Source organism: Mustelus asterias, chromosome 28 (assembly GCF_964213995.1).
Source record: "Mustelus asterias chromosome 28, sMusAst1.hap1.1, whole genome shotgun sequence".
NCBI classification, from domain to species: Eukaryota; Metazoa; Chordata; class Chondrichthyes; order Carcharhiniformes; family Triakidae; genus Mustelus; species Mustelus asterias.
The window spans coordinates 22,667,437-22,692,708 of NC_135828.1; the positions used below are offsets into that span (position 1 = coordinate 22,667,437).

At 44.9% G+C, this 25,272-nt stretch overlaps 1 protein-coding gene across 4 annotated transcripts in view; it reads left to right on the forward strand.

The window, feature by feature from the left end:
* Positions 1 to 4,635: 4,635 nt before the first annotated feature.
* Positions 4,636 to 25,272, forward strand: part of ncoa4 (nuclear receptor coactivator 4) — a 42,989-nt gene continuing 22,352 nt past the window's right edge. Inside the window, exon 1 of one of the 4 annotated variants that reach the window (XM_078199681.1) lies at positions 4,636 to 4,738. The gene's annotated coding sequence lies outside the window, so the exon portion shown is untranslated. Of the gene's footprint in view, positions 4,739 to 24,224; positions 24,384 to 25,272 lie in introns of those variants that run through there. The other 3 variants (XM_078199682.1, XM_078199678.1, XM_078199680.1) reach the window with 3 other exon arrangements.

Genomic DNA, 25,272 nt, shown 5'->3' on the forward strand with positions numbered 1-25,272 from the left:
CACCACTGAATTTTTAAAGCACAGGCCATTCTGCCCCTTGTCTTCCTGCTGGTTCTTCAAAGAATAAATTGACCTGGTGCCATTACCTCATTTTCTCCCCGTAGCCCTCCACGTTCTTCCTTTTCAGATAATAATCCAATTACCTCATGAATGCTTCGATTGAACCTACCTCCGCCACATTCAGGCAGCGCATTCCAGATCTTAATGACTCGCTCTCTGGTAAAATTGCCCCTGTCTCCAATGCTTTCTTTGCCAATTATCTTAAATCTTTGACCTTTCATTCTCGATTCTTCCACCAATGGGAATAGAGTTTTCTCTGTCTACTCTGTAAGATCAAAATTAAAAAGCGTGTCTGGAAAGGGCAGGTGAACGAGGCAAACGAAAACAGGCACAATGAGTTGAATGCTCTCCTTCTGTACTGTAAGTGTTTATGGATTCCTCTCATTTAATCTCATATTTCTTCTATACGTTTGCAGGAGATGTCACAGCATGAGAATGAATGAGTTCAGAACATGAATCCGAAAATGTTAGCAATTCCTCTGGTTTTGACTTTTCCAAATGGATACTGTGGCTCCGAAATCTTAATGGAGTATAAGAACTGAGTGACAATATCTCTCCATTATCTCTTGCATTGTTTAAAATTTGGGCCATTCTGTTTAATAATCATTAGATTGAGGGATTCTCCATTTTTAAAGCTAGTATATTGGACAAATTTCTCTGTCCCCTGTTGGCTGATTGTTTCAAATTACAGTTTAATCTTCAATCAAGAACAAAGAACAAAGAACAATACAGCACAGGAACAGGCCCTTCGGCCCTCCAAGCCCGCGCCGCTCCCCGGTCCAGGATTGAATCCTGAATCCAGGATCCCCGCCCAATTTTCCAGCCTATCTACATACCAATATCCTATCCACCAAGCTGTCCCCCACAGCTACGATGCTTTGTTCATTACAACCTATTAACTCACCCCCACCCCCCCATTCCAGACCATGTGATCTCCAGGGAGAGGCGAAAACCCAGAGTGAAAAACCCCAGGGCCAATATGGGGAAAAAAAAATCTGGGAAATTCCTCTCCGACCCCCTGAGGCGATCGAAACGAGTCCAGGAGATCACAATGGCCCTGATCCGAAAATGCTTCCCAACCCTAGTCATTTCCACTTCCACAAGAAACAAGGAACAATTAGCCCGCGCCGCTCCCTGGTCCAAACTAGACCACTCTTTTGTATCCCTCCATTCCCACTCCGTTCATATAGCTGTCTCGATAAGTCTTAAACGTTCCCAGTGTGTCCGCCTCCACCACCTTGCCCGGCAACACATTCCAGGCCCCCACGACCCTCTGTGTGAAATATGTCCTTCTGATATCTGTGTTAAACCTCTCCCCCTTCACCTTGAACCTATGACCCCTCGTGAACGTCACCACCGACCCGGGGAAAAGCTTCCCACCGTTCACCCTATCTATGCCTTTCATAATTTTATACACCTCTATTAAGTCTCCCCTCATCCTCCGTCTTTCCAAGGAGAACAACCCCAGTTTCCCCAATCTCTCCTCATAACCAAGCCCCTCCATACCAGGCAACATCCTGGTAAACCTCCTCTGTACTCTCTCCAAAGCCTCCACGTCCTTCTGGTAGTGTGGCGACCAGAATTGGACGCAGTATTCCAAATGCGGCCGAACCAACGTTCTATACATCTGCAACATCAGACCCCAACTTTTATACTCTATGCCCCGTCCTATAAAGGCAAGCATGCCATATGCCTTCTTCACCACCTTCTCCACCTGTGACGTCACCTTCAAAGATCTGTGGACTTACACACCCAGGTCCCTCTGCGTCTCTACACCCTTTATGGTTCTTCCATTTATCGTGTAGCTCCTCCTTACATTATTCCCACCAAAATGCATCACTTCGCATTTATCAGGATTAAACTCCATCTGCCATTTCCTTGCCCAAATTTCCAATCCTTGCAGATTGTCCAAAGATCTTTCAGTCCAGAAGGAGAGTCCCTTCTCCCAAAGCCCCCTGTTCAGCTAAGTAAAGATACGCACAGAAAAACCCAAGGCTGAGATATCACCTCATTATATCACAATTTTACTGCTCCTTAGATCTCCTTTTTTAGAATTCCCATTTTTATACATTCTTGGGATATGGGCATCTTTGGCAAAATGAAAATTTATTGGCCATCAATGGGGATAAAGTAGAAAGGGTCAAGAGCCTCAAGTTTTTAGGTGTCCAGATCACCTGTCCTGGTCCCTTCATGCAAACACTATAGTCAAGAAAGCCCACCAACTACTTTCTCAGAAGACTAAGGAAATTTGTCATGTCAGCTACGACTGTCACCAACCTTTACAGATGCACCATAGAAAGCATTCTTTCTGGTTGTATCACAGCATGGTATGGCTCCTGCTCCGCTCAAGACCGCAAGAAACTACAAAAGGTTGTGAATGTAGCCCAATCCATCACGCAAAACAGCCTCCCATCCATTGACTCAGACTACACTTCCCACTGCCTCAGGAAAGCAGCCAGCATAATTAAGGATCCCACGCACCCCAGACATACGCTCTTCCACCTTCTTCCGTTGGGAAAAAGATACAAAAGTCTAAGGTCTCGTACCAACCGACTCAAGAACAGCTTCTTCCCTGCTGCCATCAGACTTTTGAATGGATCTACCTCGCATTAAGTTGATCTTGCTCTACACCCTAGGTATGACTGTAACACTACATTCTGCACTCTCTCCTTCTCTATGAACGGTATGCTTTGTCTGAGTAGTGCGCAAGAACCAATATTTTTCACTGTTTACCAATACATGTTCATGTGACAATAATAAATCAAATCGAATCATCATTAGTTTCCCCTATCTGAAAGTGTTGGGGGTGGGCCTTCTTCTTAAATTTCAGCACTCCCTTCAAACCTCCCTATACAGTATACACCTAATTGGGATTACCACAGGACGCTCTTATGCTTACTGTTTGCTGTTGGAGTCTGCAGACACAGACACACACGCACGCACACACACACACAGAGACAGACAAGGGACGGTGGCACAGTGGTTAGCACTGCTGCCTCACAGCGCCAGGGACCTGGGTTCAATTCCCGGCCTCGGGTCACTGTCTGTATAGAGTTTGCACATTCTCCCCGTGTCTGCGTGGGCTTGCTCTGGTTTCCTCCTAGTCCAAAAATGTGTGGGCTAGGTTGATTGGCCAGGCTAAATTGCCCTTTAGTGTTAGGGTGATCTCAGCGGGATTAGTCGGATAAATATGTCAGGTTATGGGATAAGGCCTGGATGGGATTGTTGTCAGTGCAAGCTTAATGGACCAAAGGCCTCCTTCTGCACTGAGGTTCTATGATTCTATAGGCTTGAAGTCAGAACAGTTTCCCAAAACACCAGAGAGAGAGAGATAGATAGAACACTGCATCCAGACTGAAGTCCAAGCACCTTCTAACTAAACAGTAGCCAAAACTGAAAGTAAGAACTCTTGACACAGAAACAAAATTGTCCCACTTAACCTGTCAATCATTCTTCACACAACAGTTCAAAAGGTCATAAACTCCCAGAAAGTGCATTAGGCCCAGAGTAAAAATAAACAAAAACCGATTTAAATCATTTAAGCAGCAATAAAAGGACACCTAATCAAGCAGCCCGATGCCAATAACAAAAACAAAAAGCCTACTTACAAACTGCAAAGAACATGATCAAAAATACATTTCTTAAAGGCACAATAGCATTACACTCCTGCCTCACTCCCTTCTTTTGTGCACAGGAAAGAGATAGAGAATCTGGTGAACTGGTGCGACAACAATAATCTCTCACTCAATGTCAGCAAAACGAAGGAGCTAGTCATTGACTTCGGGAAATGTAGTGAAGGACATGCCCCTGTCTACATCAACCTGGAGGAAGTGGAAATGGTTAAGAGCTCAGGTCTCTAGGTGTCCAGATCACCAACAACCTGTCCTGGTCCCTCCACACTGACACTATAGTTAAGAAAGCCCACCAACGCCTCTACTTCCTCATCCATCACTCCCTCCCTTCCCCTCTTCACTTCATCCCCTTCCTTCACTCCCTCCTTTCTTCTCCTCCATAACTTCCACCCTTCTACAGGTGGCACGATGACACAGTGGGTGTCACTGCTGCCTCACAGCGCCAGGGACCCGGGTTCCATTCCCAGTTTGGGTCACTGTCTGTGTGGAGTTTGCACGTTCTCCCTGTGTCTGCATTGGTTTCCTCTGGGTGCTCCAAAGATGCGCCGGTTAGGTGGATTGGCCAGGCTAAATTGCCTCTTAGTGTCGGCGGACTAGCTAGGGTAAATACATGGGGTTAGAACCTGGGTGGGTTTGTGGTCGGTGCAGGCCTGATGGGCCGAATGGCCTCATTCTGCAATGTAGCATTCTATAATTCCTCACATTTCCTCCCTCCCTCAGTATGTCGAACATTTCCAGAGTGCAGGACCTGAGCTAAACGTTATCAACAACCATGAAGGATGCTTTCCATGGTCGAAACGCCGAGCACCAAAATGGTGACCCCCTTTGCGGCAGCCCCGGGTGTTGTCGCCTAAGAATCCACCCCCGTCACAAATGGAGTCGTCCTACACCCCCCCCCCCCTGCAACACAAATGGACTCGCCCGAGGGAACAGCATCACTGAGGGACTCCGGGGATCAAACCATCTGGCTCAAGGTGGGGGAGGGGAAGATCAGATCAAGTCTCGTCAAAATCGCAGGCGGCGGAGCGGGAAGACGGGAGCGGCCGGTGAGAGAGAACGGGGGCCCGGGGGGGATTGCTGACAGGAGGCTGTGGGCCTCTTAACGGGGCTGGACCCCATGGGGATGAGGGGGCTTTGATATGGGGGTGGTGGGTTATGAGGAAAGGGATTGGGCCTGTAGCCTCTGGAGTTTAAAGAGACTGAGAGGTGATCCTGCTGAAACAAGGTCCCCTCCTGAGGAGAATTTGACAGCCTTGATGCTGAAAGAAAGTCTCCCCTTGGGAGTGGGGTTGGGTGGTAGGTGGGTGGGTGGGTGAGGCTAGAATCATCTGATGATCAGCCATGATCAAATTACATGATGAAGCAGGCCCAAACAATGCCCTACAATGGGGATGGCACAGTGGGTTAGCACAGCTGCCTCACAGTGCCAGGGTTCGATTCCGGCCTCGGGTCACTGTCTGTGTGGAGTTTACACTTTTCCCTGTGTCTGCGTGGGTTTCCGCCCGGGTGCTCCGGTTTCCTCCCACGGTCCGAAAAACGTGCTGGTTAGGGTGCGTCGGCTGTGCTAAATTCTCCCTCAGTGTGACCCGGACAGGCGTCAGAGTGTGGCGACTGGGGGATTTCTTCATTGCAGTATTAATGCAAGCTTACCTGTGACACTAATACTTAAAACTTGAACTTGTTACACCAGCAGCAGACCATTCATTTTTAATTTTAAAAAAAAGACTGAGAGGGAATCCTATTCAAACATAACAAGATCCGCCCCCTCCCCTCCACCCTGAGGAGGATTTGACAGCTTTGATGCTGAAAGAAAGTCTCCTCTTGTAGAGGGGGGAGGAGGCTAGAATCATCATCTAATAATCAGCCATGATCAAATTAAATGATGGAGCAGGCTCAAATAATAATCTACAATGTGGTGGCACAGTGGTTAGTATAGCTGCCTCACAACGCCAGGGACCTGGGTTTGATTCCTGAGTTGGATCACACTCTGTGTGGAGTTTGCACGTTCTCCCAGTGTCTGCGTGGGTTTCCTCCGGGTGCTCCAATTTCCTCCCACAGTCCAAAAATGTGCAGGTTAGGTGCATTGGCTGTGCTAAATTCTCCCTCTGTGTACCCGAACAGGTGCCGGAGTGTGGCGACAAGGGGATTTTCACAGTAACTTCATTACAGTGCTAATGTCAGCCTACTTGTGACGCTAATAAATAAACGTAAACTTTACTCCTGCTTCTGTTCTCTATGTTTCACAATTTAAAAATAAATGGGGCCTCCCATTTAAGACGAGAATATTTTCTCTCCGGGTCGTTGGTCTGCAAGATACCCCACTCCCAGTGAGCTGGGTTGTTATTTATTAATCTAGCATAGCCAATGCACATAACCAGCACTGTGGGAGGAAACCCATGCAGACACGGGGAGAACGTGCAGACTCTGCACAGACAGTGACCCAAGCCAGGAATTGAACCCGGGTCCCTGGCGCTGTGAGGCAGCAGTGCAAACTGCTGTGCCAACAATATAATATAAATACTGCTGTTATACCAGATGAAAATAATTTCACTTTCTTGGAAATATTCAGTTTTTAGAATAACTTTTCTTTGTTAATGAGCTACTTTTTTCTGAAGGATTGAGCACCATTTTGTTAAATGGAAAGATAGGCTCGATTGCATACTGACAGGATAGTCCCTATCTTTAGCATTGACTTTTTCATTTCTATGTCCAGGATTAAGCACTTTACATGTCACGTGACTGTTTCCACTTGGTTAAACTGCAAACCACTATCGGAAAATTCAACCAGCCTAACTTGTATGTTACAATCGCCAAGGGACTGACTATTGTGTGTCAGTTTATTCATGTTCCTTTTAGACAATTAGAAGGACTGGTGACACCACACCCAACAGCGTCAGAGGGCAAGGCATTCTAACTGCTTCAATCTTTGGGATGTTGCTATATTTTGATTTGACTTAATATTGTTGCATGTATTGGGATACAGTGAAAAATATTGTTTCTTGCGCGCTATACAGTATATGGACAAGGAAAGGAGAGGGTGCAGAATGTAGTGTTACAGTCATAGCTAGGGTGTAGAGAAAGGTTTACTTAGTATGAGGTAGGTCCATTCATATTGTCATAAGTCTGATGGCAGCAGGGAAGAAGTTGTTCTTGAGTCGGTTGGTACGTGACCTGAGCCTTTTGTATTTCATTCCTGATGGAAGAAGGTGGAAGAGAGTATGCCCGGGCTGCTTGGGATCCTTGATTATGCTGGCTGCTTTTCCGAGGCAGCGAGAAGTATAGACAGAGTCAATGGATGGGAGGCTGGTTTGCGTGATGGACGGGGCTTCGTTTCCCGACCCTTTATAGTTTCTATATATCTCACACTTAGGATATCGCAAAGCACTTCAGAATCGATGAAGGGCTTTTAAAATGTAGTCACTGTTGTAGGGAAACATGGCAGTCAATTTGGGCACAACAAAATCCCATAGATATTTATTACGAAGGTGGGACTGCTTTGGGCCTGGTGAATGCCTTCAAATAGACGCACAGCAGTAATATTTACACACACATAAATAGCGTTCAGTAGACTTGCGTTGCCAGTGACCGGCCTTGGCTAAACTGGTGGTGGGCCATCATCACCTGAACTACTTTCCGGGGGGCCTGGATTTCCTGAACTCCACAAAACCCAGCAGAAAATCTGCTTTCATGTCAGGCGTATCATTTAACATCATCAGGTTGCAGCAATGAAGCTGGGTGGAGCATAAAGGGTGACGTGGACTGTTTCTGAATGAACTATTTCTGTGTTGTGTATTTCTTGTAATAATCTGAACCCTCGTCAATTCACCCTGGAGTTGCCAGCTGGTAATTGAATCAGGGAGTGCTTTTCCTCATTCCTGTTGTGATGACATAGTCTAGTGTGGTCTGCCGATCCAAGCCGATATTAGCTTCACGGGGATCAGAGTCTGTTTATGGTCCAGACTCTTCTATCGCCAAGTCAATCTGTAGACACTAAGATAAAAGCAAAATACTGCGGATGCTGGAATCTGAACTCAAAAACAGAAAATGCTGGAAAATCTCAGCAGGTCTGACAGCATCTGTGAGGGGAGAATAGAGCCAACGTTTCGAGTCTGGATGACCCTTTGTTCTGACGAAGGGTCACCTAGATTCCAAGTTGGCAATTTGTAGACACCATCGGCCATAGTTCAGGTCATATCATTGACCACGATAAGGGAGATCAGCATCTTCTCAAGGCCAAAAAACTGCCCTGGAGTCGGTGGTGTTTACAGTTGTTGTAATGCGGTTTTTATTTTGTGGTTTGTATTTAATTTGTTTTAGAATTCAGTTAAGGGGCTATAATCTCCCATTGAAGCTATATTTTTCAGGTCTTGTGTGCTGTTGTAATTAGTCAGTGGAAGTCTGCGTGTTGAAGACAAAATCTTATTAAAATTTTTAAAAGTGCAAATTGAAGTTTTTTGTGCGGGAATATTGTCTGTATTCCAATGTAAAATAATGTTCCCTTTTGATTCCTTCGTCAGAACGAAGGGTCATCTAGACTCGAAATGTTGGCTTTATTCTCTCCTCACAGCTGGGGGAAACAAGTCTTTCTTGTCTAGGCACCTCATCATTTTGTGCACCTCATCATTTTGTACACCTCAATTAGGTTACCCCCTTAGCCTCCTCAGTTCTAAGGAAAACAACCCTTGCCGATCCAATCTGTCCTCATAGCTGCAATTTTCAAAACCTGGCAACATTCTTGTAAATCTTCTCTCCATTCTCTCCAGAGCAATTATGTCCTTCCTGTAATGTGGTCACCAGAACTGTACTCAGAATTTCAGCTGTGGACTAACCAGTGTTGTATACAGTTCCATCATTTCATCCCTGCTTTTGTATTCAATACCTTGCCGATAAAGGAACACATTCTTGACCATCTTGTCCACTAGTCCTGCCAGCTTCAGGAACCTATGGAAATGTAATGCAAGGTCTCTCACTTCCTCAACCCCTCTCAATATCTTCCCATTTATTGAGTATTCAAAAGGGCCACACAGTGGTTAGTCCTGCTGCCTCACAGTGCCAGGGACCCAGGTCCGATTCCTGGCTTGGGTGACTTGTCTGTGCAGAGTTAGCACGTTCTCCCTGGTTTCCTCCGGGTGCTCCGGTTTCCTCCCACAGTCCGAAAGATGTGCTGGTTAGGTGCATTGGCCATGCTAAATTCTCCCTCAGTGTACCCGAACAGGCGCCGGAGTGTGGCGACTGGGGGATTTTCACAGTAATTTCATTGCAGTGTTAATGTAATCCTACTTGTGACAATAATAAATAAACTTTAAACTTATTCCGTTGCTTTATTTTCCCTCTCCGAATGCATTAGCTTTCACTTTTCCGAATTGAATTTCATTTGCCACTTCTTGTCTGCTCATCAAACCATTGACATTCTGGAGTGAACAGCGATCCTCTTCACTATCAACTATACGGCCAGTTTTTGCATCATCTTCAAATTTCCCAATCATGTCACCCAGTTTTAAGTCTAAATATATGCATATATATCCCTAATATATGCAACAAACAGCAAGGGCCCCAACATTGAGTCCTGTGGAACACCACTGGAAACTGTTTTCCATCTGCAAAATGGTCCATCAACCATTACCCTTTGTTTCCTGTAACTGAGCCCATTTTAGATCTAACCTGCCACTTTCCCCTGTATCCCGTGAGATCCTATATTTCTGACCAATTTTTATAATCCCCATTTCACCTCTATTAAGAATTTATAAATAGGTGTAAGTGAAACTCAGTCTGTCAGCCACCCACACCGTGAACAGCCTGGTAGCTGATGGAATCTTTAATGCTTTTAATTCTTACGAATATTGAGCTATTGGCAATTGTTTGGGTAAGTCTTTGCGGTGAACAGTTTGTGAATTTCAGTCACTGTTCAGAATCACAGAATACTACAGTGCAGAAGAGGCCTTTCGGCCCATCGAATCTGCACCGACGCATGAAGTGCCCTGACCTGCCCACCTAATCCCACTTGCTAGCACTTGGCCCATAGCCTTGAATGTTATGATGTGCCAAGTATTCATCCAGGTATTTTTTAAAGGATGTGAGGCATCCCGCCTCCATCATCCTCCCAGGCAGCGCATCCCAGACCGTCACCACCCTCTGAGTAAAAACGTTTTTCCTCAAATCCCCCCTAAACCCCCCCCACCCCTCATTTTTAACTTGTGTCCCCCATTAACTGACCCTTCAACTAAGGGGAACAGCTGCTCCCTATCCACCCTGTCCATGCCCCTTGTAATCTTGAACACCTCAATCAGGTCGCCCCCTCAGTCTTCTCTGCTCCAATGAAAACAACCCAAGCCTATCCAACCTCTCTTCATAACTTAAATGTTCCATCTCCAGGCAACATCCTGGTAAATCACCTCTGCACCCCTTCCAGTGCGTTCACGTCCTTTCTATAATGTGGCGACCAGAACTGCACACAGTACACCAGCTGTGGCCTCACCAAAGGTCTGTACAACTCCATCATGACCTCTCTGCTTTTGTAATCAATACCTCGATTGATAAAGGCGAGTGTGCCATATGCCTTTTTCACCACCCTATTAACCTGCCTTTCCGCCTTCAGAGATCTATGGACAAACACGCCAAGGTCCTTTTGTTCTTTGAAATTTCCCAGTGTTAGACCTTTCATAGTATACTTCCTTGTCAAATTACTCCTTCCAAAGTGCATCACCTCACACTTTTCAGGGTTAAATTCCATCTGCCACTTATCTGCCCATTTGGCCATCTCGTCTATATCTTCCTGTAACCCAAGACACTCAACCTCACTGTCAACCACCCGGGTGTTTAATTATAAGTGTTTAATAAAAGCTAGAGTTAACTTATGTTGTGTGTGGAATTCCAGTTGCTTCAACATTTGCAGTTGTGTCGTGAATACCTTCTTGGATCATTTATCCTAGTGAAAGGTTTCCGTGCCTCCAACGACTATCTAAACATCTTGTTTGACTTCATGCGTTGGTCATTCTGGCTCCTGAGAATTGGAGAAACGAGTTGGAGCTTGTCCAGCGATTGTGATCTAACTAACATTATTCTGCTCCAGTTGCACAGTTAGCTACCAGAGAATTCTTCTTGAGAATTAGTGTGAAAAAGTTAGAAGTTTCCATTCTGTAATCATATTAAGGTTAATGTTGATTATTAACCTCTCCAAACTCGTGCTCAACAATATAGGGAGTCCCACATTTTTAAGTAATTAACTTCCCGATCTGAGATGATTTATAGATTTTCAAAATGATCACGCATTCATAAAATGACTACCTTGACAAGCAAGATTAACTTGCTCACCTGCATCATCAGATTGTGTGTCATGAGGTGCTTTTTACATTTAAGCAAGGGTGCCGCAGAAGGACAGTGGCAATGTGGCATGTCTGCTACTTCCTGATATTTAACTTGTTTATACTTCCACTCCAGTCATGGCCATTGAGGTGGAAAACCGTGAAGTGTGTGTGGGTTTAGATGATTGCTCCAGCAACCACAGGGGGTATAACCTCCTGTTTCCTCTACACCCATAAAGGGTGTAGAGACGCAGAGGGACCTGGGTGTGCAAGTCCACAGATCTTTGAAGGTGACGTCACAGGTGGAGAAGGTGGTGAAGAAGGCATATGGCATGCTTGCCTTTATAGGACGGGGCATAGAGTATAAAAGTTGGGGTCTGATGTTGCAGATGTATAGAACGTTGGTTCGGCCGCATTTGGAATACTGCGTCCGTGGAAGTGGAAATGACTAGGGTTGGGAAGCATTTTCCGATCGGGGCCATTGTGATCTCCTGGACTCGTTTCGATCGCCTCAGGGGGTCGGAGAGGAATTTCCCAGATTTTTTTTTCCCCATATTGACCCTGGGGTTTTTCACTCTGGGTTTTCGCCTCTCCCTGGAGATCACATGGTCTGGAATGGGGGGGTGGGGGTAAGTTAATAGGTTGTAATGAAGAAAGCATCATAGCTGTGAGGGACAGCTCGGTGGATAGGATATTGGTATGTAGATAGGCTGGAAAATTGGGCGGGGATCCTGGATTCAGGATTCAATCCTGGACCGGGGAGCGGCGCGGGCTTGGAGGGCCGAAGGGCCTGTTCCTGTGCTGTATTGTTCTTTGTTCTTTGTTTGTTCTTTGTTCCTGCCATCTCTGAGTTTTAAACTTGTTCTCTTATGAAGCAAGAGATCTTTGCCGCCACCTTTTATGCCTGATATTTGTTGGCACACACAGCTGTTACTACAGCACATTATTGCTTTACAGCTGACTAACCCGACAACAATCCCACCCAGGTCCTATCCCCTTAATCCTACAAATTTACCCTGCTAGTTCCCCTGACACTAAAGGGGCAATTTAGCATGGCCAATTCACCTAACCTGCACATCCTTGGACTGATGTGATTGATATCTTTTGACATCTGATTGATGTCGGACTGTTTTTGGTGACAGATTAAAACTGAACCGAGAATCGTTTTATAAACGAATAACTGTGACCATAGTTAACTGATGTTGCTGCAGTAAGTTGTTATTCCAAACCTGGAACAAGCGCTGCTCTCAGTCTATTGGATAATCAGTCCATAAATGATCTCAAAACAGAAAAGCAGTTTGCATTTATAAACCCATCTGGTTCACTAATGTCCCTAAAATTGCTAAAATTTGGATGCAAAAAACACTTTGTGCCCCAACTGATGTAAACATACACAACAGGTACTGCAATGGTAAATAAAACCGATGCTGGAAATCTGAAATGAAGACCAGAATACTGGAAACACCCAGCAGATCAGGCAGTACCTGTGGGGGCGGCACGGTGGGTAGCACTGCTGCCTCACAGTACCAGGGACCCGGGTTTGATTCCAGGCTTGGGTGGGTTTCATCTGGGTGCTCCAGTTTCCTCCCACAGTCCGAAAGACGTGCATTGACCATGCTAAATTCTCTCTCAATGTACCGAACAGGTGACTAGAGGATTTTCACAGTAATTTCATTGCAGTGTTTAAGCCTACTTGTGACACTAATAAACTTTAAAACTTTTCAGTATCTATCTCCTCATCCTAATCTCTTCTGACACAGATTATACACCAGAAATATTAACTCTCTTCCATTTTTCCACGTGTTGTCTGACTTGCTATTATTTAGTTTGTGCTGCACACTTGGCCCAGAGATTTTGAAAGCTGCTAAAGGGGAGCAAAGGTGAGAGCGAGCAAAGGGTGGTCGCATTTTCTCTCAGTCGTTGCTGCTTTTAGCAATATGAAAGCAGGGTCAGGGATCATTGAAATAAAAGCAACATGCTGGAGATACTGGTATTGGAGATCTGAAATAAGTTTAAGTTAAGTTTGTTTACTAGTGTCACAAGTAGGCTTACATTAATTCTACAATGAAGTTACTGTGAAAATCAGTGCTGGAGAAACTCAGCAGGTTTGGCAGCATTTGTGGAGAGAGATACTGTGTTAACATGTCAAGTCCAAATGTGACTTCTTCCAAACATTCCAAAGAAGAGTCCAATTTCCGTTTTTCTCTCCGTAGATGCTGCCAGAGTTTCCCCAGCACTTTCTGTTTTCATTTCCAGAATCACTGACATGTGGGTTTCTGAAAAGTCAGTGCAAAATGAGACATCCAATTTCGATTTGAAATTCCAAAGGGAATGCAACTCTACTCTGACAAATGAATGTTTAGCTTGGCTGAAATGTGACCCTCCCTTTTCCTCGAATTCTGAGTTTGGAATGCAGGCTGGAGTTACGTATCAGTGCCAGTTCAGATGGCTGCAGGTGTAAACTTGGCAGTGGACCCAATTAGCTTGCTGCTTAATCGCTCTCTACTGATAAAAGTGAATTAAATGACCAGTCGGGATTGATTATATTAGGTTTCTGTTTAAAGAAAATATGTGATATGTTTTCCGCGGCTTTATATTATCTAGGTTGTACGTTGAGCTTTTACCACTATCTAAACCACAGCCCAAAACTTCTGATGCACTTGTGTATGCTTGGCAGAGGTGTGATTGCTTTTAGAATCACAGAATAGAATCCCTACAGTGCAGAAGGAGGCCATTCGGCCCACCGAGCCAGCACCAACAACAATCCACCCAGGCCCTTTCCCCAAAATCCCACCTATTTACCCTACTAATCCCCCTGACACTAAGGGACAATTTAGCATGGTCAATCAACCTAACCCACACATCTTTGGACTGTGGGAGGAAATTGGAGCACCCGGAGGAAACCCATGCAGACGCGGGGAGAACATTCAAAGAACAAAGAACAATACAGCACAGGAACAGGCCCTTCGGCCCTCCAAGCCCGCGCCGCTCCCCGGTCCAGGATTGAATCCTGAATCCAGGATCCCCGCCCAATTTTCCAGCCTATCTACATACCAATATCCTATCCACCGAGCTGTCCCCCACAGCTACGATGCTTTGTTCATTACAACCTATTAACTCACCCCCACCCCCCCATTCCAGACCATGTGATCTCCAGGGAGAGGCGAAAACCCAGAGTGAAAAACCCCAGGGCCAATATGGGGAAAAAAAAATCTGGGAAATTCCTCTCCGACCCCCTGAGGCGATCGAAACGAGTCCAGGAGATCACAATGGCCCTGATCGGAAAATGCTTCCCAACCTTAGTCATTTCCACTTCCACAAGAAACAAGGAACAATTAGCCCGCGCCGCTCCCTGGTCCAAACTAGACCACTCTTTTGTATCCCTCCATTCCCACTCCGTTCATATAGCTGTCTAGATAAGTCTTAAACGTTCCCAGTGTGTCCGCCTCCACCACCTTGCCCGGCAACACATTCCAGGCCCCCACGACCCTCTGTGTGAAATATGTCCTTCTGATATCTGTGTTAAACCTCCCCCCCTTCACCTTGAACCTATGACCCCTCGTGAACGTCACCACCGACCCGGGGAAAAGCTTCCCACCGTTCACCCTATCTATGCCTTTCATAATCTTATACACCTCTATTAAGTCTCCCCTCATCCTCCGTCTTTCCAAGGAGAACAACCCCAGCTTCCCCAATCTCTCCTCATAACCAAGCCCCTCCATACCAGGCAACATCCTGGTAAACCTCCTCTGTACTCTCTCCAAAGCCTCCACGTCCTTCTGGTAGTGTGGTGACCAGAACTGGATGCAGTATTCCAAATGCGGCCGAACCAACGTTCTATACATCTGCAACATCAGACCCCAACTTTTATACTCTATGCCCCGTCCTATAAAGGCAAGCATGCCATATGCCTTCTTCACCACCTTCTCCACCTGTGACGTCACCTTCAAAGATCTGTGGACTTGCACACCCAGGTCCCTCTGCGTCTCTACACCCTTTATGGTTCTTCCATTTATCGTGTAGCTCCTCCTTACATTATTCCCACCAAAATGCATCACTTCGCATTTATCAGGATTGAACTCCATCTGCCATTTCCTTGCCCAAATTTCCAGCCTATCTATATCCTTCTGTAGCCTCTGACAATGTTCCTCACTATCTGCAAGTCCTGCCAGTTTTGTGTCGTCCGCAAACTTACTGATCACCCCAGTTACTCCTTCTTCCAGATCATTTATATAAATCACAAACAGCAGAGGTCCCAATACAGAGCCCTGCGGTAGACCACTAGTCACAGGCCTCCAGCCGGAAAAAGACCCTTCCACTACCACCCTCTGTCTTCTGTGACCAAGCCAGTTCTCCACCCATCTAGCCACCTCCCCCTTTATCCCATGGGATCCAACCTTCAAAAAGGTTGACTCCAGAGCAAGGCGACTTCTTGCAAACTGTGCCCAGCATATCCTCTAATTCTATCTTTTACTCTTGTTCTATGCTTCTAAAACTATTCTAACTCTTTTAAACTAATATTAAGTTGATCTTTCTTTACACCCTAGCTATGACTGTAACACTATATTCTACACCCTCTCCTTTCCTTCTCTATGTACGGTATGCTTTGTCTGTATAGTGCGCAAGAAACAATACTTTTCACTGTATACTAATACATGTGACAATAAATCAAATTAAACTCCACATAGACAGTCACCCAAGGCTGGAATTGAACCGGAGTCCCTGGCGCTGTGAGGCGGCAGTGCTAACCACCATGCCGCCCAATTAACTCTACATCTGCAGAAATATTCTTTACCTAGTCTTAATTTAAAGTTGCTACATTTAAGTTACCTGATAATTCAATTTTTAGCAATGTTATTTGTGTTGTTAAATACAAATTGTTGAATAATTCATATTTTTAGTGGCTGTGACATTTGAATGACCAGGAACGTGGTATTTCTGTTAATTTTTTTGTCTGTGTAAGATGATTTTTCTTTCTCCCCTGATTCTCCCAAGTCTTTTTGGAGGATGATCTTTTGTGTTGGTGCACTTCTCTGCAAAGGTTAAAACAGGTTCTCAATGACAGAGCTTGCTTTGTAGAATATTAACTTGTAATCCTAATTGTTTGATGACTTAAGGTCAAAATCCAAGCAGTTTGCTGAGCTGTTTTTCTGCAAAAGAAACCTTTTACCTCTTGAGGGTTGGGTGTAAAGTATTGTGTACCTTGTGATAGTTACTGAATTAATATCACGTTCCTATTTCGGTTGAGAAACCTAGATAAAGGGTCAGGGCAGGTGATGGATATTTTATCATATTCAACAGCAAAGTTATAGATAATGGTGAAGGGAAGCAGGTTTGGAGAAGGATTCATAATGTCTCTCTACAAAAAGAGAGAGAGTTTGACAGCTGAAGGGGAGAGGAATTACCTGTTAAGTGGCCAACATTTAGTTGTATCTTATTAGTACAAGAGAGTATAAGAATGCAATATAGTTGTGTTCAGGAGAGACTGAAAAGGCCAGTGCACTGTTTAAAGAAGACTGAGATGTGACCTATAACTAGCCTTTAAAATTATGAAGGGGTTTAATAGGGTCAGTTATGAGATAAGTCACTAATAAATCCATTATTTATTGGGTGGCATGATGGCACAGTGGTTAGCACTGCTGCCTTACAGCGCCAGGGACCCGCGTTAGATTCCGGCCTCAGGTGACTGTCCGTGTGGAGTTTGCGCATTCTTCCTGTGTCTGTGTTTCCGTTTCCTCCCACAACTCCAAAGATGTGCAGGTTAGGTAGATTGATCATGCTAAATTGGCCCTCAGTGCCCAAAGATGTGTCGGTTAGGTGGATTGGCCACGGGAAACGTGCAGGGTTACGGGGATAGGACGGAAGGGTGAGCCTGCATGGGATGCTTTTTAGGAGAGTCGGTGCAAACTTGATGGGCCGGATGGCCCATTGCTGCACTGTAGGGCTTCTATGGTTCTATTCTATGGTAATAAGGAATTCTTTAGTGTGAAATGTGGGACTTGCTACTATTTGGCATGGTTGATGTGAATAACATGGATGCATTTAAGAGGAAGCTAGATAATAACATGAGTGAGAAGCTAACAGAAGGGTATGGTGATAATGAAGTAGAGAAGGAGGAGGCTCCTGTGGACCATAAACACTAGCTTAGAATAGTTGGGCCGAATGGCTTGTTTGCTATCCATTCAGTGGTATCCATCTCGTGAGATGATGTATTACGCTCGGCGTGTTTATCACCTCTGGACTAAGTATCGTTTCAAAAGAATGAAACGCTAGAAAATCTCCGGTCTGGCAGCATCTGTAAGGAGAGAAAAGAGCTGACATTTCGAGTCCAGATGACCCTTTGTCAAAGCTAAAAGGCATAGAAAGTGGGAGATATTTATACTGCAGGGGGAGGGAATGAAAGATGAGTCATAGCCACAGAGACCAGGGGAAAAGGCTGCTAATGGCAGCCCATAGAGAGAATAGAAGGTGTGAATGGCCAAACGGCAGAGAAGCTGAAATCAGAGGGTAGGCTGTGACAGATGATGATGTGGGGGGTGCGATATGGGTGGGAGAGAGGTAAAATTAAGAAAAAGGGGCAGAAAAGGTAAGGAAAGGGGAGATAAAATAGGGGGAAAGAATGGGGGCAAAAGAAAAATGAAGACAAAGAAATAAAAGGTGGAGAACAGTAAAACTTTAAATTAAATGAAAACAAAGGGGTCGAGGTGGGGTAGAGCTAATCGTCTGAAGTTGTTGAATTCGATGTTAAGACTGGAAGTATTGTTTGTTGTGGTTGTAAAGGCCGATTTGTGAGTGGCAGATGGCATTGATGAATAGTGTTGGCCCAAGCCCATGTTGTGCCAGTGTAAGTCACAAAGCTGGCGTGTTCTCTCCAGGGTACAGTCAACGATGTGATTAATGCAGGAGTCTGCAGGACAAAGACAGCTATACCAGACTCCTATTTATTGACTACAGCTCAGCCTTCAACACCATTATTCCTATGGAACTCGTCTCCAAACTCCGTGGCCTGGGGCTCGGCTCCTCTCTCTGACTGGATCTGAGACTTCCTAACCCACAGACTGCAATCAGCAACAACACCTCCTCCACGATCAACTTCAACACCGGTGCCTCACAAGGCTGTGTCCTCAGCCCCTTACTAAACTCCTTATACACCTATGACTGTGCAGCCAAATTCCCCTCCAACTCGATTTTCAAGTTTGCTGATGACACCGCCGTAGTGGGTCGGATCTCAAACAATGACGAGACAGAGTACAGGAATGAGATAGGGACTGGAATTCTCCAATCCTGCCACTGGAATTCTAGTGGGGGGGAGGTGGACCATGTAAAGGTCCAGTGAAGTCCGGCGGGAGTCTCCGGTTTTCAGGCAAGCGTGGCTGGTGAATCCCGCCCGTAGAATCTGGTGAACTGGTGCAATGACAATAGAGATCCTCAATGTCAACAAAATGAAGGAGCTTGTCATCGACTTCAGGAAGCGTAGTGGAGGACATACCCCTGTCTGTGTCAATGGGGACGAAGTAGAAATGGTCAAGAGCTTCAAGTTTTTAGGTATCCAGATCACCAACAACCTGTCCTGGTCTTTCCATGCCGACACTATAATTAAGAAAGCCTCTACTTTTTCAGGAGACTAAGGAAATTTGGCATGTCTGCTACGACTCTCTCCAACTTTTACAGATACACCATAGAAAGCATTCTTTCTGGTAGTATAAAAGTAAATTACTGCGGGTGCTGGAATCTGAAACCAAAAGAGAAAATGCTGGAAAATCTCAGCAGGTCTGGCAGCATCTGTAAGGAGAGAAAAGATGCTGCCAGACCTGCTGGGATTTTCCAGCGTTTTCTCTTTTGCTTTCTGGTTGTATCACAGCTTGGTGTGGCTCCTCCTGCTCTGTCCAAGACCGCAAGGAACTACAAAGGATCATGAACAAAGCCCAGTCCATCACTCAAACAAGTCTCCCATCCATTTACACTGTCTACATTTCCCGCTGCCTCAGAAAGGCAGCCAACATAATCAAGGGTCCCACGCACCCCGGACATACTCCCTTCCACCTTCTCCCATTGGGAAAAAGATACAAAAGTCTGAGGACACGTACCAACCAACTCAAGAACAGCTACTTCCCTGCTGCCATCAGGCTTTTGAATGGACTTACCTCGTATTAAATTGATCTTTCTCTACACCCTAGCTATGACTAGCACTACATTCTGCACTCCTTTCCTTCTCTATGTACAGTATGTTTTGTTTGTATAGCATGCAAGGAAAATACTTCTCTCTATACCAATACATGTGACAATAAATCAAATGAAATCAAAGAGGCTCTAGCCTTAGAGAGGCAAAGGCTTTTTGTTGGAGAAAGATGCATTTGAAAATGAGTTCCAACTGATCTAGAAGTTATCCTGCTTTGAAATGACAAGATTTCTGGTAATAAAGGTGAAATGGCTTGACTTTAGTTTAGAACGTTGCCTTGCGTGACATTAAGACTGGGATTGCCAAACCTAGTCCAACAGTTCCACCTGTAGTTGTCTCAAATGGTGTAAGGAAAACCCTTGCACAGCACCATCAGTACTGGTAGGCCTGCTGGAATTCACTTTAGATTTATGTCTAGTGTTATTTCAGAAGAGACAAGTAGATTGGGGATGATTGTTTTAGATTGAAAGACATGAAATAATACTTGGGAGTGGTGCTCATAAAGGGCATCCTCTGTATACCCCCCATTTAACTTTGCTTACATTGGACTGTTTTAGCCTGGCAGCAGTATATTAGTTTGGACTCGACGCTGCTTTCATATTGAGGGAAAGCTTACTTGTGCGCTGAAAATTTCAGTTACTGTACATGTTGGGTACCTTGTTTGACTCCCATAAACTCTGATCTCTGGGACAGCAAGATGTTGGGTACACTTGGGTATTATATCCTGCGTACATAGTTGGATTTTGCACCGACTTGTTGGGACCTATTCTGTAATGCAATAATAGAATCGCAGAATCTCGACAGTACAGAAGGAGGCCATTCAGTCCATCGAGTCTGCACCGGCTCTCCAAAATAACATCTTATCCAGGCCCAGTCCCCGTATCCTATCCTCATAACCCTATGCATTTACCATGGCTAATCCCCCTAACCTACACATCTTTGGACACTAAGGGGCAATTTATCATGGCCAATCAACCTAATCTTCACATCTTTGCACTGTGGGAGGAAACTGGAGCACCCAGAGGAAACCCATGCAGACACGGGGAGAACATGCAAATTCCACCACACAGACAGTGAGCCGAGACTGGAATTGAATCCAGGTCCAAGTGTATCCAATCCAAGTGTAATGTTGAAGAAGCCCAGCCATTTATTATTAATGCTTTTTGAGAATGTGCGTGCAGGTGTATTCATCTTAGATTTTTAACATCTGCTTTCAGAGTTGAAGAATACCTGAAAGCAACTCACTCGTTTGGTTTGGTGTAAGTTATGATACGGAGATGCCGGCGTTGGACTGGGGTAAACACAGTAAGAGTTTTAACAACACCAGGTTAAAGTCCAACAGGTTTATTTGGTAGCAAATGCCATTTGGTAGCAAATGCTAATGACATTTGCTACCAAATAAACCTGTTGGACTTTAACCTGGTATTGTTAAAACTCTTACTTTGGTGTAAGTTAGCCAGGGGTCCTAAAGCCCCTGCTGGACGTGCCTATCAGATGTGGACCAGGATCCGGTTTGGCTGTGGTTTTCCCAGCCGTTCCTCTCATCCTCCTCCCCAGGTTGAACGTACTGGTTATAGTCTGTCAGATTTGGACAAAGCGACAGTTGATACCGATAGAGCAGTATGTTGGCGAAGCAAAAAGATCATTAAGTGAGGAAATAGGCTCCCAGTTAGGTCACCTTGAATTTGGTTCCACGCTTCATATTTAAGATCATTTAAATTGAGATGGTATCTTTAACATAGTTAAATATCTCAAGGTGCTTCACTGGAGCATTATCAAATAAACTTTGACACTGAACCACATAAAGAGATGTTAAGACTGGTGACCAAAACTTGTTCAAAGTGGTAGGTTTAAAGAAGCATCTTGGGCAAGAAGAGAGTTCTTAGGGCAGGATTTCCATGGTTTGGAACCTAGGCAGCTGGAGGATAAGCGATTTGGGACATCCAGAATTGCCGGAGTGCTGAACTCTGGTTATCAGACTTTGATTTGATTTATTATTGTCAACATGTATAAGTATGCAGTGAAAAGTATTGTTTCTTGCGCTATACAGACAAAGCATACCATTCATAGAGAAGGAAACAAGAGAGTGTAGAATGTAGTATTACAGTCATAGCTAGGGTGTAGAGAGAGATCAACGTAGTGTGAGATAGGTGCATTCAAAAGTTTGATGGCAGCAGGGAAGCAGCTGTTCTTGAGTCGGTTAGTATGTGACACCAGACTTTTGTATCTTTTTCCTGATGGAAGAAGGTGCGTAGGGTCCTTGATTATGCTGGCTGCTTTGCCGAGGCAGCGGGAAGTGTCGACAGAGTCAATGGATGGGAGGCTGGTTCACATGATGGACTGGGCTTCATTTATGACCTTTTGTAGTTTCTTGCGGTCTTGGTCAGAGCAGGAGCCATACCAAGCTGTGATACAACCAGAAAGAATGCTTTCTATGGTGCATCTGTAAAAGTTGGTGAGAGCCATTGCTGACGTGCTAAATTTCCTTAGTCTTTTGGGAAAGTAGGATTGGAGGAGGTATATAGGACAGAGGTGAGACCATGAAAGATTTTGAAAACAAGGGTTCAAATTTTAAAATCGAGGCCTTGCTAGACAGGGAAAGGTGGGGGGGGGGGAGGTCAGTACAGGTCAATGAGCATTGGTGACTGGGACTTCACCTTGGCAGAGAGGGTCATATTGTTATTTTTGTTGACAAAGGACATCTGGACTCGAAATGTCAGCTCTTTTCTCTCCATACAGATGCTGCCAGACCTGCTGCGATTTTCCAGCATTTTCTCTTTTGGTTTCAGATTCCAGCATCCGCAGTAATTTGCTTTTATCATATCGTTACTTACAGTTGTCCGCAAAACGGCAGCTCGCAGACTGACCATAAGTTGAAACGTAAAAGATAGCGAAAAGGAATAGATAAGACGCAAAGATATGTGGGGCAATCCAGAAGAATGGCCCCCTTAGCTTCCCCAGATTCATTCTATCCACTGTTGGCGGTCATGCCTTCAGCTGCCAAGGCCCTCAACTCTTGAATTCTGTGCCTAACTCGATCGATCTCTGTTTTCTCCTCCAAGATGCTTTTTAAAACTGAGCTCTTTGGCTATCTGCCCACATGACATCGCTCAATCACCTTTAGTTTGATAATACGATGATGGAGCACCTTGGGATGTTTTACCACTTTAATGGTGCTATGTAAATACACATTGTTTTCCTTTCATGGAACTTTACTGCACAGAAGGAAGAATTGCATTTAGGTAGCACCTTTCAGGATAACCCAAGCACTGGCTGATGTATATTTGAACTATTGTCTCTGTTGGAAAGTAGGAAATGCAGCAGCCCATTCTCGCGTAGCAGGTTCTCAAACAGCAATGTTACCATGACTAAATGATCTGTTTTGTTTGATATTAATTGAGGGATAAATACAGGCCAGGAGGACCCATCTGACTATTCTCAATCTTCCTGCTCTTACCCCAAAGCCTTTCATTTTTTGTCTTTTGCAAATATTTATTATCCAATACCTTGTGAAAGATTATTATGGATACTGTTTTTGCCACCATTAGGACATTCTTGCACAACAATGAAACTTCTATCCACTTCTCTGATCCTTTTTAGTAATAATTTTATGCCCTCTGGTTACCGACTGACCAATTTTTAGAATTTGTTTTCCATGATTTACACCACAACTAACATTCACTAACATTCTGTGTGTGAGAGAGATTTTGCCAGCATTACAGTAAAGATGCCTAAAGAAGGAAACATAGGCAGAACTGGCCAGTGGCTAAGCAAGTTAATGTTTTGCGACTCAGGTTTTAATTACTGTTAACAAAGTATCTTATGTTGTTACAGTTGGGAACTTCATTGCAGAATAGCTCCAGCCTGTTTAGAATTAAATGTGACATTGAAAGACCAATTTTAATACCTTTGGTAGTCCTTAATATTTGCCTTTGGGAGATTGACGCATTGTTATCTGTAACATTCTGGGTGGGGGGGTTACCTTAAAGTACTTTTGACCTATTTTGATAGGCAAAAGATCGTGACTGCATGAAATTCCTAATAGCTAAAGTAATCACATGTCCATTCTGTTCATTCCATGTTTGGTTTACAGGTAACATAGTCACAGGTTTGGCATCAGTGACGATGTATTTAAGTGTCAGCTTAGATCAAGAGGTCGAATCCTGGAGAAAACCAGACCCTTCTAACTCGGGAAAGAATGCTATCAGCTCAGCAAAGTATTAATTGGATTTTTTTTTGAAGACTAGTTGGAGAGAAACAAAATTAGATGGTGCTTTTCCAAATTATGCCTGTGAAGGTAGTGACAGAAGCAAAATACTGTGGATGCTGGAATCTGAAACAGAAAATGCTGGAAAATCTCAGCAGGTCTGACCAAAAAGGGTCATTCTGACTCGAAATGTTGGCTGTATTCTCTCTTCACAGGTGCTGTCAGGCCCGCTGAGATTTTCCAGCATTTTCTATTTTCGTTGGTGGTAAAGTTAGTGTGCGAGATGGGGATTTGGTGGGCTTTGTGCACACCCTGGCAGACCCCTACCTGGGTAGTGAATGCTGCAGCAGTTACCTGTTGCACACCTCCCTGACAGACCCCTACCTATATATTGAATGCTGCAGCAGTTGCCTGTTGCACACCCCTGGCAGACCCCTACCTGAGTATTGAATGCTGCAGCAGTTGCCTGTCGCACACCCCCTTGGTGGCCCCCTCTCTGTGTAGTGAATGCTGATGTGGAGATGCCGGCGTTGGACTGGGGTAAGCACAGTAAGAAGTCTCACAACACCAGGTTAAAGGCCAAATAAACGTGAATGTTGCAGCAGTTGCCTGTTGCACACCCCCCTGACAGACCCCTACCTGGGTAGTGAATGCTGCAGCAATTACCTGTTGCACACCCCCCTGGCAGACCCCTATCTAGATATTGAATGCTGCAGCAGTTGCCTGTCGCACACCCCCTTGGCGGTCCCCTCTCTGATGCTGCAGCAGTTGCCTGTCGCGCACCGCCCTCGCGGCCCCCCAGGTGTACGTGCGGCCGGAGGAGCCGCTGGTGGCGGATAGTTGATGTCGCGTCAGTGTGGGAGGGGGGAGCTGTGACGTGGCCGGGGGTATATAAAGAGCCGAGGAGCGGCTGAGCGGGCAGTTGGAGCGGGCCTGTTGCGGTTTTGTTGTTGAGGATAGCGGCGGTAGGCGAGGAGGAGGCCTTTCACCGACATCTGCCTCAGGTACAATCGGTTCGTGTGACGGTGTGTGCGCGCTGAGTGATGGTCGTGATTGTCCACTCGGGTGAAGGCGGAGCAGCCATTGACCTGGCACTGAGGAGAGATGATGGCGGCCAGGCCTGGCAGCCATTGCTGCAAATAAGAGTTAGAAGGCACCTTGGAGAATGGTTACAAGCTAAACCTCCCAGTTTAATATAAACCCTCAATTCCACACAGTTTCTCTCTAAAACTTTTTTCTTTGTACCATAAACTCATTTATATGATTGTAGGACAAATTAAAGGTGATGTCCCATGACTGTTGGTTTCCATGTGGACCTAACCTACATAAGGCTTTATTAATATCCATCTTCGCCTGTTTTATTTCATTTTTGGGGATTATTTTGTCTTAAAAGTTTTGTGGGGTTGATGTAGGATGACTTAATTCGATGGGGTTAAATGGCAGTGGGTGTGTGGAATTCACCTTGGGTGTAAAATGCTGCTGTAAAGATGTTTGCCTTGGTAACACCTCGCATTTTCCCCTTGCATTTTCTTCCACTCTCGAAACAGTCAGTGAATAGTACCAGGTTCCTATCGCATCGATACCACGTATTCAGTGAAGTGAGAGAGAATAATTAATGATGACAAGATGCAGTCCAATATAATAAAGTTGTGCTACAAGATTTGCAGTCTTTGAATTGGATGATGAAATCTGCTTCTCCTGTGCTTATGACAGCTACCTGCCGATTTTGCAGCAATGTTTCTGACACTTTGCAGGGTTCTTTCATATAAATAATTTAAGTCGACAAATGGAATATTGCAGCTTGTAGTCAAGTGGATTTCAGGGAGCTGCGAGTGAGGTGAGCAAGGGATGTAAAATGCACCAGATGCAAAGAAGGAATAAAAAAACATTTTG